Source organism: Microcaecilia unicolor, chromosome 9, assembly GCF_901765095.1.
Source record: "Microcaecilia unicolor chromosome 9, aMicUni1.1, whole genome shotgun sequence".
Lineage (NCBI taxonomy): Eukaryota > Metazoa > Chordata > Amphibia > Gymnophiona > Siphonopidae > Microcaecilia > Microcaecilia unicolor.
The window spans coordinates 148,344,077-148,360,695 of record NC_044039.1 but is presented as its reverse complement, the minus strand read 5'-3'; the positions used below and the strand labels follow the sequence as shown (position 1 = coordinate 148,360,695).

The window sequence follows — 16,619 nt, the reverse complement described above, 5'->3', positions numbered from 1 at the left end:
GCATGTTGACCACAGATTCACGCTGCAGGTTGAGCGCAGCTTCCTCGCTGTGTGTTCTTAGCTGCATGTGGAGCACAGCTCCTTTGCCACATGTTCAGCGCAGCTCCATCGCTGCAGGATGAGCGTAGCTCCTTCGCCACATATTGAGCACAGCTCTTTTGCTGCATGTCCGCATGTTAAGCACAGCTTCTTTGCCGCATGCTAAGCGCAACTCCATCTCTTCTTGTCAGCGCAGCAATCCATCGCTGCATGTTGAGCACAGCAATTCTTTGCAGCATGTTGAGCGCGGCTGTGTAGCTGCTGCATGTCCATCGCTTCATGTTCAGCGCAGTTGCTCCGCTGCATGTTCAGCACAGCTCCATGGCGGCATATTGAGCATAGCTCCATTGCTGCTTCTGAAACATAGATTCATCGCGGTGGGTTGCACACAGGTACTGCTTGGCGGTTGAGCGTAGCTCCAGCGCTGTATGTTTAGCACGGAGCTATCGCTGTCTGTTGTTTTGATGTTCAAGTTGTTCTGTTTTAGGAGTCGGGTCCTTATTGGCAAGTTCTGGGGCATCTCTTTCATTTCATTTGGTGTTGGTGAGTCCTCTTGGAGTTGGTCTCTGATCCGACCTCTGTTTTGGAGGTTGGGACGATTATGTTTTTCTGGGGTCTTTGTCTATTTGGTGATCCCTCCCTACACTTGGGACTGCTTTGGTACATCCCACTCATCTCTGGATTAATCTGTGGGACGCTATGGAAGGAAAAATTAGTTTATTACCTGATAATTTTCTTTCCATTAGTCCCAACAGATCAATCCAGAGGCCCGCCCTTTACTGGGTTTTGTTTGCATGTTTTCTCTTCTTTATATAATTTCCCTTGATTTCAGGGGACATGACTCTCGAGGTTCGGTCTTTTTCACAGGAACCGCTGAGAGCTCACAGTAAGCTACGGAGTTTGGAGTACTTTCACAATTGCAATCCCCAATTAGGTGGTTTCCCTCCCGCGGTTGCGGTAGAGGCAGAACCTGCAAGGGTTCTATGAAGGCAGGAGTGGAAGTTAATATTGGATTGTTTTTTCTTCTTCAGCTGCTTTGGTATCGACAATACTTGAGACTAAGCTGGCTGCACATATACCAGGAGTCTGAGGTTCTCTCTATCTCCGCCTGCTGGTAGGGGGACATAACCCACTCGTCTCTGGATTGATCTGTTGGGACTAATGGAAAGAAAATTATCAGGTAATAAACTAATTTTTCCTTATCATAGTCTACTGTCTGATATGGTGGGCCAGGATTGGGATTGATTTATCCCTAGCAGAGAAGGAAAAAGAGCAAGAGAGTACAGTATGGAGACGTGTGGGGGAAGCTTAATGACAGTGATGAAGATGAGGTGTGCTCAGACAGAATGGAGATGGATGAATGAAGGAAGAAAATGTTGAAGCTCAAGAAGGTAGAAAACAATGACTGGTGAGGTGATGAAAGCAGGAAATGAGCAGTATGGTTTTTGAGATATGTAGTGGTTTGAGATGAGGAATAACATTGGGAAGAGTTAGTATCAGGAAGAGAAAGTGTAGTGGAACCATAGGAAATAGGAGAAGGGAAAATACAAAGCTGTGGAAATATGTGATGCAGACCATCAAGCACACTACATGTGGGAGGCAGCTGCTGGGATGAATACAGGATGGCAACAGGGCCGGTTCAGCCTATGGAACAGATGAGACTCTGGTCCAGGGCACCAAGCGTCCATGCCCGTGATATCACCTGGCCCATATGTTTAACTTTCAACTCATAGGGAGTCTTAAGAGACTTACCGACGCTGCCCGGGACCATGATCATCAATTCTTTGCTACGTACTGGAAAGCTTGTTGTTGGGCTCTGAAGAGTGACTTGCAGAGACAAAGTAGTGAGTGAGATGGTATGTAAACAGGCGTAGGCAGGCACAGGCAATCACCAGTGTTCTCCTCTCCCCCCCCCCCCCCCCACTTCTCCTTGGCTCCGCCCTCAAACATCATGCTGCTGGAAGGAAGTGTGGACGGGTTGTTTCTTGCAAGGCAGGCTGAGATTGGACAACCAACATCCTATCCTAGCCTGCCTTTCATGGAGGTGCGAGGTCTCTGAAGTATTTAAACTGCTTCATTGTCTACCGCTCTTTCTTTTTCTGCAGACGTTTGAACTTTGAGGGAGGAGTTTGCACTTCCCGCCTACCTGCCTCTGCTCAGCTGCCTCTTCTGCACTGACCCACCACCGGCACCAGCACCACGTGCTGCCTGCCTCCACATGTAGATGACTATTGCCAATATTTTCCTACTGTTAAGTAATTTATACGCGACTTTGCCTTTTCTCATAGAGTTTCTTTATGCTATGGTAGGCTACTGCATCATTATGGTGTGAAAAGACTCTTGGAATGCCTGTCTGTTTGCTTATGATGTGTTCATCAAGTAGGTAGCAAATCTGTTCATCATTTGAAAGCAATAAATGGTTTCCCTCTGGAACTGTTGAGAAGCAGCAGCATGAGATAACAAAGAATACGTAAGGACTTGCATGGAGGCTCAGTGTTGGTGCACAGTGATGTCACCTGAGATTTGTTTGAAAGATATATCTTTCTCTCTCTCGCAGCATCTTCCTGGCACAAATCACCTTAGAAATATGTACACCAGCTCTCCTTAACTTTTATACAGTGAATGCTGGGTGATAATGGAGGGTATGTTTCACACTGATTCGCAACACTTGTGGTGTGACTGAAAGAGAGTTCAGATCTCAGCTAATATTTGGAGATGTTCAGTTACTGTATAATGAACTCACATTATAGTACAGGAGCAGGATATTGGGGGAGCTGGGGAAAATTTTTGAAAAGACTTTCATCAGATCTGATGCAACTTCTGTGGTTTAGTATGTGGAGTATTTGCCAAGGAAAAACAATATTAACCAGGCATAAAATGAACAATTTAACATGTATTCTTGATATTTAGCATGATTCCTGCAAACTACTGAACTGAGAAAATGCATATTGTAGAGAGAAACTGACTAGATAGCTTCACTAATTGTACTTCTGACATCTAAATTTTTAATATTTGCTGTTAATCGCTTGGCCAGACTACGGGCCAGATGCACTAAACTTAATGATAGTGTAACAAAGAGAGGGAACTAAGCTCAAACAAAGTCCAAGCAGAAAAAACAGCACAAAGGGCCTTTAAAAACAAAAGGGACACAAAACTTATATTGAAAAACCTTTTAATGATCAAATTTGATTTAAGGAAGACCCGACACAGGCTGTGCTTCGGTGCTACCGCACCTGCGTCAGGGGTCACACCAATGACAGGGAGGCTTATACAGACAAATTCAGAACATCTGTTGAATTTCAAAGTTGTCTGTAAATGTATTCCTCCATATATCATACAATATTGAGCGCACGCACACCTTGAGAGTGAATGTCAAAATGACAAGAGGTTTTTCAATATGTTTTGTGTCCCTTTTGTTTTTAAAGTCCCTTTGTGCTGTTTTTTCTACTAAACTTAACGAGCCATTAACGAGCAAGTAGTAAACACTGGCATGCACTAAAGACTTTTTTCCGAAGACGGTAGCAGCTAACGAAAACGGAATGTAGATGAACAAATTGTGTAGAAACCCTATTGTAATGACATGCACTAACCTTTTCCGATTGCCTTAACGCTGGAAAATCTAACGAGAGGTCTGTACCTCTCGTTAAGTATGCGAGCAAGCCAGACAAAAATGCTTTAAAAGAGAAAGACAAGCGTAAAACGGAGCAGTGAGAGGAGGCAGAGCAGAAGGAAAAAATCACGTTTCTTGAGAATCGGACTGAAAAGCTGCATAGCCACAGCGAGAGAGAGGGCTCAGCAGTTCCCCTTTCACAGGCTTCCTCCCTCCCTCCCCCCGTGTGTGATCGGGATCCAAGAAGAAGGCACAGCTCCTTCCTCCAGGTCTATCTCAGCCAATCACAGCACGTTTAGCTCAGCTAAACGCGTTGTGATTGGCTGAGGGACTTCCAGGTCTCAGTGAAGCACTGCCAAAAAAAGACGTTTTTATTATTGCAGGGGGGAGGCATGACGGCCGAAATGGATGCCCATCCAAAAAAAACATCCATTTTGGCCGTCATTCCCCCCTGCAATAATAAAAACATCTTTTTTGGCAGTGCTTCACTCAGCTGAGACCTGGAAGTCCCTCAGCCAATCACAACGCGTTTAGCCAAGCTAAATGTGCTATGATTGGCTGAGATAGACCTGGAGGAGGGAGCTGTGCCTTCTTCTTGGATCCCAATCACACACGGAGGGAGGGAGCCTGTGAAAGGGGAACTGCTGAGCCCTCTCTTGCTGTGGCTGGGGGCTGAGCTGAGCTAAACGCACTCGTCTTTTTTTGTTGTTTTTAAAGTGTTTTTAAAGTTTTGTTTTTTTAAAGTGAAGCACGTCCATAAAGGACGTTCTTGGCATGCGCAGAGCAGCCAGCATAACGCTTGGCTGCTCTGCGCATGCTCCACCAGCCGTCTGTTTACTGATGGAATAGAGAATGCAAGTGAGCTACAATGAGCAACTCATTTGCATTCCTATTCCTTGATGCATGCCCTTCCCTTACCGATTCGTTAAGGGAATCGGTAAGGGAAGGGCTCTAACGATTTTTTAGTGCATCTGGCCCTACATCCTGATAGTTTCATGTACCTTCAAATGTATCTGCACTCCCTGAGACTAAGAGACTCTGTGCTGCTGAGCCCAGACAAAAATGTAGCAGCAGGCCTGCTGATTCTTCTGAGCAAAGGGGAGCTAGTACTTCAGGGCCTTTGAAAATCCAAGATGGCAGTCTAATAAATAAATCACTGCTCAAACCACTAAGTTGTTCCAGTCAAAAACAAATTTGCTGATGCAAGATTGTTTGTATAAGTTGACAAACTATTTGCTCCAAGCTTTTCAGACCTGTACACAGTATAGAACCAAGAATTCATAAGATCCCTCGATCTCCCCTTTCTACAAGACATCCCTGGAGCCATTGCTTAAGATGAGGTTTCTTACCCAGAATTTCCTGTTATACCTGTGATCTTCGCAGCCCATCAGGATTTCCAAGGTCAGGATGTTAATTCTCCAAAGAGTGCCATATATTGGCTCCTGAGTCAGTTGGGATAATTGAAAACCACATTTGTTCTTTAGACAGGCTAAATTCCTTCCTCGCCCATACCAAACCTCTACCTTCTCCTCCCTCCTTTCACATCCAGAGCTTCTTCCGTATAGATAGTATATGTAAGGATTCTGGTTTTAGGTCTTTATAAATTACTACTGTGAAAGGCCCGTTTCAGAGAGGAATGAAACGGGCGCTAGCACCGCTCCCCCCCCCCCCCCCAATGTCTGCGCTGCCACTGTCCCCCTCGCCCTCACCAAGTCGCCGCCGCTGCTCCCCCCGCTCCTTGCGGCCAGAAACTGTCTCCATCCACAGAGGCGGCACGGCGGTCCAAAATCTTCAACATCAGCATCAGGTGTTGTGTGTGTGTGTGGGGAAGGGAGAGGCAGAGATGCAAGTCCCTGTTGTTGCTTTAAATGTAAAGGGAGGGAGTGGTTGACCTTCCCTGCACTCATTTTCTCCTGCACTGCAACTGAGAGGAAGGGGGGGGGGGAGAAGGGGAGGGGAGCAGGCCCAGCAACACAGTCAGCAGGAGAGCAGCAGATTGGAGCTTGAGCTTTCAGATCCTCAGCCATGCCTTGACGATACGGGAGGGGGGAGGGGAGCAGATCACAGCCTGCTGGCTATGTTTCCCTACTCCTTACTCCTGCCTGTGATTTGTGAAACCGGATATCTACACCACCATGCAAAACGGAATTGAGGCTTCATTAGAACGTTGGTGGTGCCTTTTATAAATATAGATAAGTTTGTTTATTTCCTGGCTAACAAGGTTCTATGAGAATCTGAAAAATTAATGATTTTTTTTTATTTTTCTTTGTGGATGGGGGTGCTGCAGGTGTTATTTCTGGGTGAGTTTTCCAATAGAATCAAAAATATACTTTGGGTCATGTGGAGGGGCATAATCGAAAGGGATGCCCTAGCTTTCCTGGGGACGTCCTCGCAGGACGGGCCCGTGAAGGGGTGGGGAAACCCGTATTATCGAAACAAGATGGGCGTCCATCTTTCGTTTCGATAATACGGTCGGGGACGCCCAAATCTTGAAATTTAGGTCGACCTTAGAGATGGTCGTCCTTGGTCATTTCTGATTTTTGGCGATAATGGAAACTGAGGACGCCCATCTCAGAAACGACCAAATCCAAGCCATTTGGTCATGGGAGGAGTCAGCATTCGTAGTGCACTGGTCCCCCTGACATGCCAGGACATCAACCGGGCAACCTTGGGGGGGGGGGGGCACTGCAGTGGACTTCACAAATTGCTCCCAAGTGCATAGCTCCCTTACCTTGTGTACTGAGCCCTCCCCCCCCCCAAAAGAAAAACCCAAAACCCACTCCCCACAACTGTACACCACTACTATAGCCCTTATGGGTGAAGGGGGGCACCTATATGTGGGTACAGTGGGTTTGTGGTGGGTTTTGGAGGGCTCAGATTTACCACCACAAGTGTAACAGGTGGGGGGGGGGGGCCCTGGGTCCGCCTGCCTGAAGTGCACTGCACTCACTAAAACTGCTCCAGGGACCTGCATACTGCTGTGATGGAGCTGAGTATGACATTAGAGGCTGGCACAAAATATTTTTTAAGTTGTTTTTTTGAGGGTGGGAGGGGGTTAGTGACCATTGGGGGAGTAAGGGGAAGTCATCCCCGATTTCCCTCCAGTGGTCATCTGGTCAGTTCTGGCACCTTTTTGAGGCTTGGTCATAAGAGAAAAGGGACCAAGTAAAGTCGGCCAAGTACTCGTCAGGGACGCCCTTCTTTTTTCCATTCTGGGTCGAGGACGCCCATGTGTTAGGCACACCCAAGTCCCGCCTTTGCTACACCCCTGGGAACTTTGGTCGTCCCCGCGACAGAAAGTAGTTGGGGATGCCCAAAATCGGCTTTCGATTATGCCGATTTGGGCAACCCTGGGAGAAGGATTTGTGTTGAAAGATGAGCGCCCTTCTCTTTCGAAAATAAGCCTGATAGTGGTCTACTTACTAAAGTGGTTTAGGCACATACCCCCAAATTCTATGAATGACACCCAAAGTTAGGCATCTTAATTTGCATAGTTATAGAGTAGGGCACTTACATGTATAACATAATTAACTAATTGGTACTAATTTGGCAAATAATTGGTGATAAATACCATCCTCTGTTGGCACAATACCACTGGCTCCCTATCCAATACCGCATCCAACATAAGACACTTGCAGTGGTCTATAAAGTTCTCTACTTGTGTATTCCCGCCTATGTATGTTCTTTTATTGTATCTTATGTACCCTCCCAACCGCTGTGATCATCTTATTCCAATCGTCTATCCCTCCCACCCATTCACTGCTGTCATTTCAAATCTACAAGACACTCGGCATTCTGCCGGGTTCCATCCCTTTGGAATATATTACCCTCTGATATTAGAGCTGAGCAATCGTATTTAAAATTTCATACCGCTTTAAAAACACATTTATTTTCTCTTGCCTTCCCCTTAGGCGGCTAGATCATTGATCTGGGAACCAGTTTGGTAGCAGAATGGTGCTTTATTCTCTCTCTCTCTCCTCTCCTCTCTTTGATATTGTAGTTCCTTTCCCTTTTCTCCATATTAGAATTGTACACTTCTTTGGTTTTCTGTTAAAGGCAGTATATCAAGCCTCTTTTAAACAATACACATTATCAATCAGGGCTGCTACCTGGACCTGGGGAAGATGACTGGAGAGGCAGCATTTCCGGCAGGCAAGGGGCCTAATCTTGTTCAGAGTCCCGAGGAGGGTGGAACCGTTGAAGCTTCTGTTGTGGGGGTGAGGGAGGAACTTAGATGCTTGTCTTGCTGACTGCTGGAAGGAGGGAGGGAGAGAGGGTGGAATATTGAATATTACTGTGGTGGGGAGGGGTAAGGGAGCAGTGAGAAACCTTGCTGATTGCTGATGTTGGGGATATGTGCAGATTTTTAAAAATTTCTGTGGGGAGGGGGATGAAGGAAGAATTGTGAAAATTGATTTGGGGGGGTGAGGACAGCATTGTGAAGAAGAATTGTGAAAAATGCTGTGTGTGCGTGAGAGGGGTGAAGACAAAATTGTGAAAATTGCTGTGTTGGGGGGGGGGGGGGGGGGGGGTGAGGAAGGAATTTGTGCAACTCGTATCATCACGTTTGCCCCAAGGTAGGGGGGGATGCAAAAAAGAAATGTTCTAGGGCGCTACAACCTGCTACAAGCTAAACATGCTGCTGAGATAATGGCAGATGGGGTACTGACACAACATAAAAGCAGGCAGTTCCCTTGAAAAAGCCGGTGGCGAAACAGGTCTCAGTCGGGATTGCTGCAAGAAGTTAAGTGCTGGCTATTTGTGCTTGATAAAATAAGTTCTATTTTGATATTTTAATTGCAAAGAAAAAAGATGGAGGTTTTTGACCCATGAACGAGCTGTGTATCTATTTAGTTTTAAAAACTGTCTGTGCCATGGCACTGAGCGCTAGGCTTCCTTTTTTTCCTTCTAATGAAAAAATGTAAAACCCTTAAAACAGAAAAAATCTGTGGAATACTGATCGTGTTAACACTACAAGAGTATATATAACATTGTGTACAGTGTGTGGTTGGAAATACACTTTAGAACATAATCAATGTAGGAAAATACATTTTACAGGCTTAAAACACTGTTTCTTCCCAGTCAGCAAATTTTGTTGATGCAATTTGGCCTCTCTAGTACATTCAGTGTTGTAGATCGTAGAGTATTACTGGAAGTACTTGATGTATTTGGAATTGGAGGTTAGGTATTAGATTGGATTAGAGTAGAGGTCTGTTTACAAAGCGGTACTAACGGCTGTCTGTATGCTAGTGCTGACACGGTCCATTCAAGTAAATGGGCTGTGTAGGCACTAGCACATGGACAGCTGCTAGTGCTGCTTAGTAAACCAGAGTGTGTGTTAGTAGATTCTACAGTGCGAAGATGAATGGAACTTTATCAGACGCATTCCTCAGGGTTCTCCCCTTTCTCCAATTGTATTTAATGTTTTGATGTCATCTCTGGGTTTTTATATGGAGAAAGAGGGTATTAATTGTTTCACACATGCTGATATTATACTATATTTTTCCTTCTTTAAAGATAAAGATGATGTTAATATGATGGAGCATGGATTATCCATGGTTGAAAAATGGGCAAATTATTTACACCTTAAATCACGATAAAAACAAATTTTTTATTTTATCAGCACCTACAATTGATGTCAAATATACAGTTGCATCTTAATTGTGTTTATATAAAGCTGAAACGGAACTGAAAGTTTTGGAATCCTGATTTGTTTTTCTAATGTTAAATGTTGATCAATGTCAGTCATTGATTAAAAAAAAAAGATTTGAAATATTTAAGAAAGGCAAATACGATATTGTTTTAATATTGATAATTTTAGACTTTTGGTTTAATCTCATTTTGTCTCAAATTGATTATTGCAACGTTCTAAGGTGCGCTAGAGTTTTTAGTGAGTGCTAAAAATTAGCACACGCCAACAGTGTAGACACCCATATGAATATTATGGTGTCTACACGGTTAGTGTGCGCTAAAAATGCTAATGTGCCTCTAGCGTTGCTTAACAGGGCCCTTATTCTGGGCCCTTAATCTGTTCGAAGTCTCTGAACAGATTGCAGACAATACAAAATGTAGTGGCAAGACTGATTTTGTCAAAATCTAAATATAATACAGTGATTCCATTATGTATTACTTTGCACTGGCTTCCTGTTGAAGCGAGAGGAATTTTTTGAATCTGCATAATGATTTGTTTATAAATGGAAACATGCCTGGTTATATAAATCGGTGGATTTTATTGCAAAAAAATGAGAAGTAGAAGAATAAAAAGAAGTTACTGGGATTTAGATTTTCCCTCACCTAAAGTCATCAGATTTAAAACAATGCATGATTTGACTTTAGCGTATTTGTCAACAAAATAGTGGAATGTTCTGCCAGCTAACATTAGGTCTATGTTGTCTTATCTTTTATTTTGGAAATCTTTAAAATCTTGTTTAGAAAATGTATATTAGGTGACGTTTAAACAGCATCTATATACTGTTGCTTCTTTTTATTCTATTTTGATTTTTTTTTAATCTGTAATACTTGCTTGACATCTTATTATAAGTTGCATTGAACTCATGGGAATAATTGTGACTCAGAAGAAATTAAAGTATAATAAATTTAGGATTACGCTGAGATCACATTATTTTTGTATTACTTTTTGTGAGTCATTTTGGTCACCGGGTAGAACCCTGTTGTTGACTTTGTTTTGAAGACAATTGTGATTCAATTTAACACCTGAATGCAAGTTGTCTTGGTTGCTCATTACTTTATTCCCTTTTCCTTTGGTTTTAAATGTACACTGCCTTGACTTAATTTTCAAATATGGTGTATTAGAAAATTTTGATAAATGATAAACTGTTATGTCTTAAGTGGTATTTGCGTTCTCGGAGGACAAGCAGTCTGCTTGTTCTCACATGTGGGTCGACGTCCGCGTCGGCCCAGGAAACGGCAAATTTTCACCAGCAAAATTAAAAAGTTTTGCCAGAGCCTTCTGGTGCGCGCACCGCGCATGCGCGGACAACTTCCTGCCCGTCGCGTGAGCATGCCTCCCCAGTTTTCTTTTCTCCGTGTTGAGATGTGGTAGAGTTTTTCTATGCTCCTCTCAGGCCCAGTTTTTCACTTTATTTTATTTCAGTTCTACAGTGTAAAAAAAAAAAAAAAAAGTTCCCGTAGTTTCTTTTACTTTTATCCCCTTTTAAAGTTTTCTTTGTTTTTGACGCGACTGGGTTATCCCCTTCTTTTCTGTGCCCTTTTTTCTCTTAACAGGCAGAATCGTGTCTTTTGATTTCGCTGAAGCCGTTTTCCTTCCATGTCATCGAAGACACCCAGCGGCTTCAAACATTGTACTCGGTGCAACCGGACTATCTCAAGTACCAATACCCACGCCTGGTGTATCCCAGTGCCTTGGGCCTGACCATAGCCCAGCTGCTTGTAGTCTGTGTCTTCGTATGAAGAAACGGACCCAAGTGTCTGGAAGTCCAACGAGAAAAGCTTTTTGGGGCTCGGTCCGGTCCTTCGACGTCGACATCTGTATCGAGGTTATTGACATTGAGAGGAGCATCGACGTTGGGAGCAGAGGTAATGGCTGCTGAGAGACCAACTCGCGCTGGGGGCAGTGGGGGCGTCGACTGGGTCTCCATCTGCCTCGAGGCCTCCTGTTATGCAGGCCCCCCAAGACCAACCTTCGTCGGACCCGGCCCCGAGGAGTCATGAGGATTCCACGTCTTCCTCATCGGTACTGAGGAGTCTTGATGACGAGAATCGAGTGAAGGCGAAGAAGCCCTGTCATCGTTCTCCTTCGAAGCATGGTACCAGTTGCTCCAGGGCGTCGAGAGTCGGCACCCGAGAAACGTCGGCACCGAGAGGATCGCTCTCCCATGATACAGGAGGTGCTGATGTGTCAGTCTCCTAGCAGTTCGATACCTGCTCCCTAGCCTCTACAGATTCTGACACCGCCTGTTCCACCGACTCCGCAGCCTTCTCCGATGGTGGCTCTCGACGAGCGCATCTGGGCCTTGTTTCCAGAAATTCTGGAGGGACTGCTACATCAATCAACTTCGGTGTCAGGGTTGCTTGTGCCTTCTGTACCATCTGCTTCAGCGGTGTCTGGCGCTTCTTCTGTGGTGGGGCCTCCGACTGTGGTGCCGCCTACGGTGTCGGCTGCCACCCAGGTCGACTCCCCTTCAACGTCGGTGGAGGGAGCTTCGCCGCAGTCGGATCGGGCGTCGGCCTCTCGACATCGCCATAGAGGACATTGTTCCTCGGCATCGAGGCAGGTTCAGTGTCGAAGTACCTTGACACAGGCTTTATCCGACACTGAGCAGGAGCGTTCATGGGAGTCAGAAGAAGATCCCTGGTACTTTTCTTCTGATGAGTCTTTTGGGATTCCCTCTGATCTTTCCCCTCCGCCAGAGAGGAGAGGAGACTATCTCCACCGGAGAGTCTGTCTTTTTCCTCTTTTGTCCGGGAAATGGCTACGGCTATTCCCTTCCCTGTGGAAGTTGAGGATGAGCCTAGGACTGAGATGCTCAAAGTCCTGGAATATTCTTCTCCACCTAAAGAGGCTGTAACAGTTCCTCTGCATAAGGTACTAAAGGAAGTCCTTATGCGAAACTGGTCCACCCCTCTGTCTGGCCCTGTGGTCCCCAAGAAAGCTAAATCCAAATATCGGATCCATAGTGAACCTGGATTGATGATGTCTCAGTTACTCCATAATTCTATGGTGGTGGATTCCGCCCTCAAGAGAGCCAGGAGTACTAGAGACTATGCTTCGGCGCCCCCAGGCAGAGAACCTAGAACTCTTGATTCTTTTGGGAGGGAAGACTTATCAGGCCGCTATGCTTGCCGCCAAGATTCAGTCATACCACCTCTTCACGAGCGTGTACTTGTGGGACTCGACACGGCAACTGTCGAGCTTGGTTGATGCACTCCCTACGGAGCTGGCCGAGCCTTTTCACCAGGTGGTCAGGCAGCAGAAGGCGTGTTGAAAGTTCCTGGCCAGCGGTACATTTGACACTTTTGTGTAATATCCAGGATTGCTGCTCAGGGTATAGTGATGAGCAGACTCTCATGGCTGCATGTCTCTGACCTGGATCATTCTGTCCAGCAGCGAATGGCGGATGTTCCTTGCCGGGAGGACAACCTTTTTGGTGAAAGAGTAGAGGATCTTGTTGATCAGAACAAGAAGCATAATGATGCTATAGATTCTCTCTCCCACCGGGCGGCTTGTGCTACTGCCTCCTCATCTAGGAGGTATTTTGGAGGGAAGAGGAGTACTCCCTATTCCTATCCTAGGCGTAGGTACACTCCTGCTTCTCTGGAGCCTGCACAGGCTCAGCCCCAGTGCACTCATTCTCGTCAACAGCGTGCGTCTAAGGCACATTCTGCTCCCCAGCAAAAGCAAGAGACGGGCTTTTGACTGGCTCCAGTTAAGCATAGCCTCAGTAAAAGTGTCCGTACCGGACAACTTGTCGGTTGGAGGGTGGTTGATATTGTTTTCACCAAAGGTGGCCTCTTATAATCTCCGACCAATGGGTTCTTCAAATAGTCTGGTTAGGATACACCCTCAATCTGGAATCCAAACCTCCAAATTGCCCACCAGGAGCTCATTCATACAGTTCCCAGCACAAACAGGTACTTGCAGAGGAACGCCCTTCTAAAGGCTCAAGCGATCGAACCCGTTCCAACAGGGAAAGAAGGGTTGGGATTCTATTTCAAATACTTCCTTGTGCAGAAAAAGACAGGGGAGATGTGTCCCATCCTAGACCTAAGGGGCCCGAACAAGTTTCTGGTTAGAGAAAAGTTCAGGATGGTTTTCCTGGGCACCCTTCTTCCCAAGATTCAGGAGAACGATTGGCTATGCTCTCTGGACTTAAAGGATGCTTACACACATATCTTGATACTTCCAGCTCACAGGAGGTGTCTTTGATTTCGGCTGGGAACTCAGCACTTTCAGTACCATGTATTGCCTTTTGGTCTGGCACCTGCGCCCAGAGTGTTTATAAAGTGTCTGGCGGTAGTAGCAGTGTCGCTATGCAGACTGGGAGTGCAGGTGTTCCCTTATCTCGACGATTGGCTGGTGAAGAGCACCTCTGAGGCAGGCGCTCTACAGTCCATACGAATGACTATTCAGGTGCTAGAGCCTACTGGGTTTTGTGATCAATTACTCCAAGTCCCATCTCACTCCAGTACAGAAGTTGGAATTCATTGGGGCTCTGTTGAACACAGACAGCTTGAGCTTATCTTCCCGAGGCAAGGGCAGACAACATCCTGTCCCTGGTGCCCATGGTTCGAGTGTCTCAACAGCTCACGGCTCGGCAGAAGTTGAGACTTTCTGGGGCACATGGCCTCCTTGTAACTCCCATGGCACGTCTACATATGAGATCAGCTGAATGGACCCTAGCTTCCCAGTGGTATCAAGCTGCGGGGGATCTAGAGGATGTAATCCAACTGCCCACCGACTTTCAGAATTCTCTTCAGTGGTGGAAGATTCGATCCAATTTGACTTTGGGACGTCCATTCCAAATTCCTCAGCCACAAAAAGTGCTGACGATGGATGCAACCCTCATGGGGTGGGGAGCTCATGTTGTTGGGCTTCATACTCAAGGAGCTTGGTCCTTTCAGGAAAAAGATCTTCAGATCAACCTCCTGGAACTGCAAGCGATCTGGAACGCTAAAGGCTTTCAGAGATCGGCTGTCAAACCAAATCATTTTAATTCAGACAGACAATTAGGTTGCTATGTATTACACCAACAAGCAGGGGGGCACTGGATCTCGCCCTCTGTGTCAGGAAGCTGTCCAGATTTGGCTTTGGGTGCACCGTCACTGCATGTTTCTGCAAGCCACTTATCTGGCAGGTGTAAACAGTCTGGCCGACAGACTGAGCAGGATAATGCAACCTCACGAGTGGTCACTGAGCATGGGAGTAGCCCGCAAGATCTTCCGAGCGTGGGGCACCCCCTCTGTGATATTTTTGCCACTCAGATCAATCACAAGGTCCCTCAGTCCAGTGTTCAGGCCCACAACAGACTAGCGTCAGATGCCTTTCTCCTACATTGGGGGACAGGTCTTCTGTATGCATGTCCTCCCATACCTCTAGTAGGGAAGACCTTGCTGAAACTCAAGCAAGACCGCGGAACCATGATTCTGATTGCACCCTCCTGGCCCCATCAGATTTGGTTCCCCCTTCTTCTAGAGCTGTCCTCCGAAAGGCCATGGAGATTGGAATGTTTTCCGACCCTCATCACCCAAAACAAGGGGTCACTTCTACTTCCCAGTCTCCAATCTCTGGCTCTCACGGCCTGGATGTTGAGAGCTTAGACATTGCCTCTCTAGGTCTTTCAGAGGATGTCTCGCGAGTGTCTCCAGGAAAGATTCCATAAAAAAGTGTTACTCTCAAATGGAGGAGGCTTGCTGTCTGGTGTGACAGCAAGGCCCTAGATCCTTTTTCTTGTCCTTCACGGACCCTGCTTGAATACCTTCTACACTTATCAGAGTCTGGTCTCAAGATCAATTCCGTAAGAATTCACCTTAGTGTGATTTAGTGCTTATCGCCGTGTAGAGGGTAAGCCTATCTCTGGACAGCCTTTAGTAGTTCGCTTCATGAGAGGTTTGCTTTTGTCAAAGCCCCCAGTCAAACCTCCACCAGTGTCATGGGATCTCAACGTCGTTCTCACCCAGCTGATGAAAGCTCCTTTTGAGCCACTGAATTCCTGCCATCTGAAGTACTTGACCTGAAAGGTCATTTTCTTTGTGGCTGTCACTTCAGCTCGTAGGGTCAGTGAGCTTCAGGCATTAGTAGTGCATGCACCTTATATTAAGTTTCATCACAACAGAGTAGTCCTCCGCACTCACCCTAAGTTCCTGCTGAAGGTGGTGTCGGATTTCCATCTGAACCAGTCAATTGTCTTGCCAACAATTTTTTCCTGTCCTCATACCCGCCCTGGTGAAAGCACTTTGCATACCTTGGACTGCAAGAGAGCATTGGCCTTTTATGTGGAGCGGACAAAGCCCTTCAGACAGTCCGCCAAGTTGTTAGTTTCTTTCGACCCCAACAGGAGGGGAGTCACCATCGGAAAACGCACGATCTCTAATTGGCTAGCAGATTGCATTTCCTTCACTTATGCCCAGGCTGGGTTGACTGTAGAGGGCCATGTCAAGGCTCATAATGTAAGAGCCATGGCTGCGTCAGTGGCTCACTTAGTCAGCCTCCATTGAAGGGATTTGCAAGGCTGCAGCGTGGTCATCAGTCCACACATTCACATCTCACTACTACCTTCAGCAGGATACCCGACGTGACAGTCGGTTTGGGCAGTCGGTGCTGCAGAATCTGTTTGGGGTTTAGACTCCAACTCCACCCCCTAGATCCATTTTTGTTCTGTTCCAGGCTGCACTCAGTTGTTTATGGTTTCAGGTCAATCTCTGTTATGTCCTCGCCGTTGCGAGGCCCAATTGACCAATGTTCATTGTTTTGAGTGAGCCTGGTTGCTAGGGATACCCCACATGTGAGAACAAGCAGCCTGCTTGTCCTCGGAGAAAGCGAAGATACCTGTAGCAGGTATTCTCCGAGGACAGCAGGCTGATTGTTCTCACAAACCTGTCCACCTCCCCTTTGGAGTTGTTGTTTGTTTGTTTATATGCTTTTTGATTAAACTGAAGAGGCACGCTCAAGCAACGGGTGGGAAGTCATGTGCAGTTCGCGCGCCAGAAGGCTCTGGTAAAACTTTTTAATTTTGCTGGTGAAAATTTGCCATTTTCTGGTCCGTCACGGACGTCGACCAACATGTGAGAACAATTAACCTGCTGTCCTCGGAGAATACCTGCTACAGGTAAGTGTCTTCACCATATTTCAGTCTGTAGTTTTGCAGACTTGGTCACACATGCTAAACATTATTAATTGTTTGACAATGTGATAAGTTGATATAACAGAGTATTACATTATAGTTTTTTCTTTAATATTACCATCATTACTTTACCTTGTTTTTCTTTGTTT

The 16,619-nt window shown here is 46.0% G+C and overlaps 1 protein-coding gene across 1 annotated transcript in view; it reads left to right on the top strand.

The window, feature by feature from the left end:
• KNL1 (kinetochore scaffold 1) overlaps nt 1-16,619 on the top strand; it is a 305,881-nt gene that overhangs the window by 75,080 nt on the left and 214,182 nt on the right. The gene's annotated exons all lie outside the window — the stretch shown is intronic.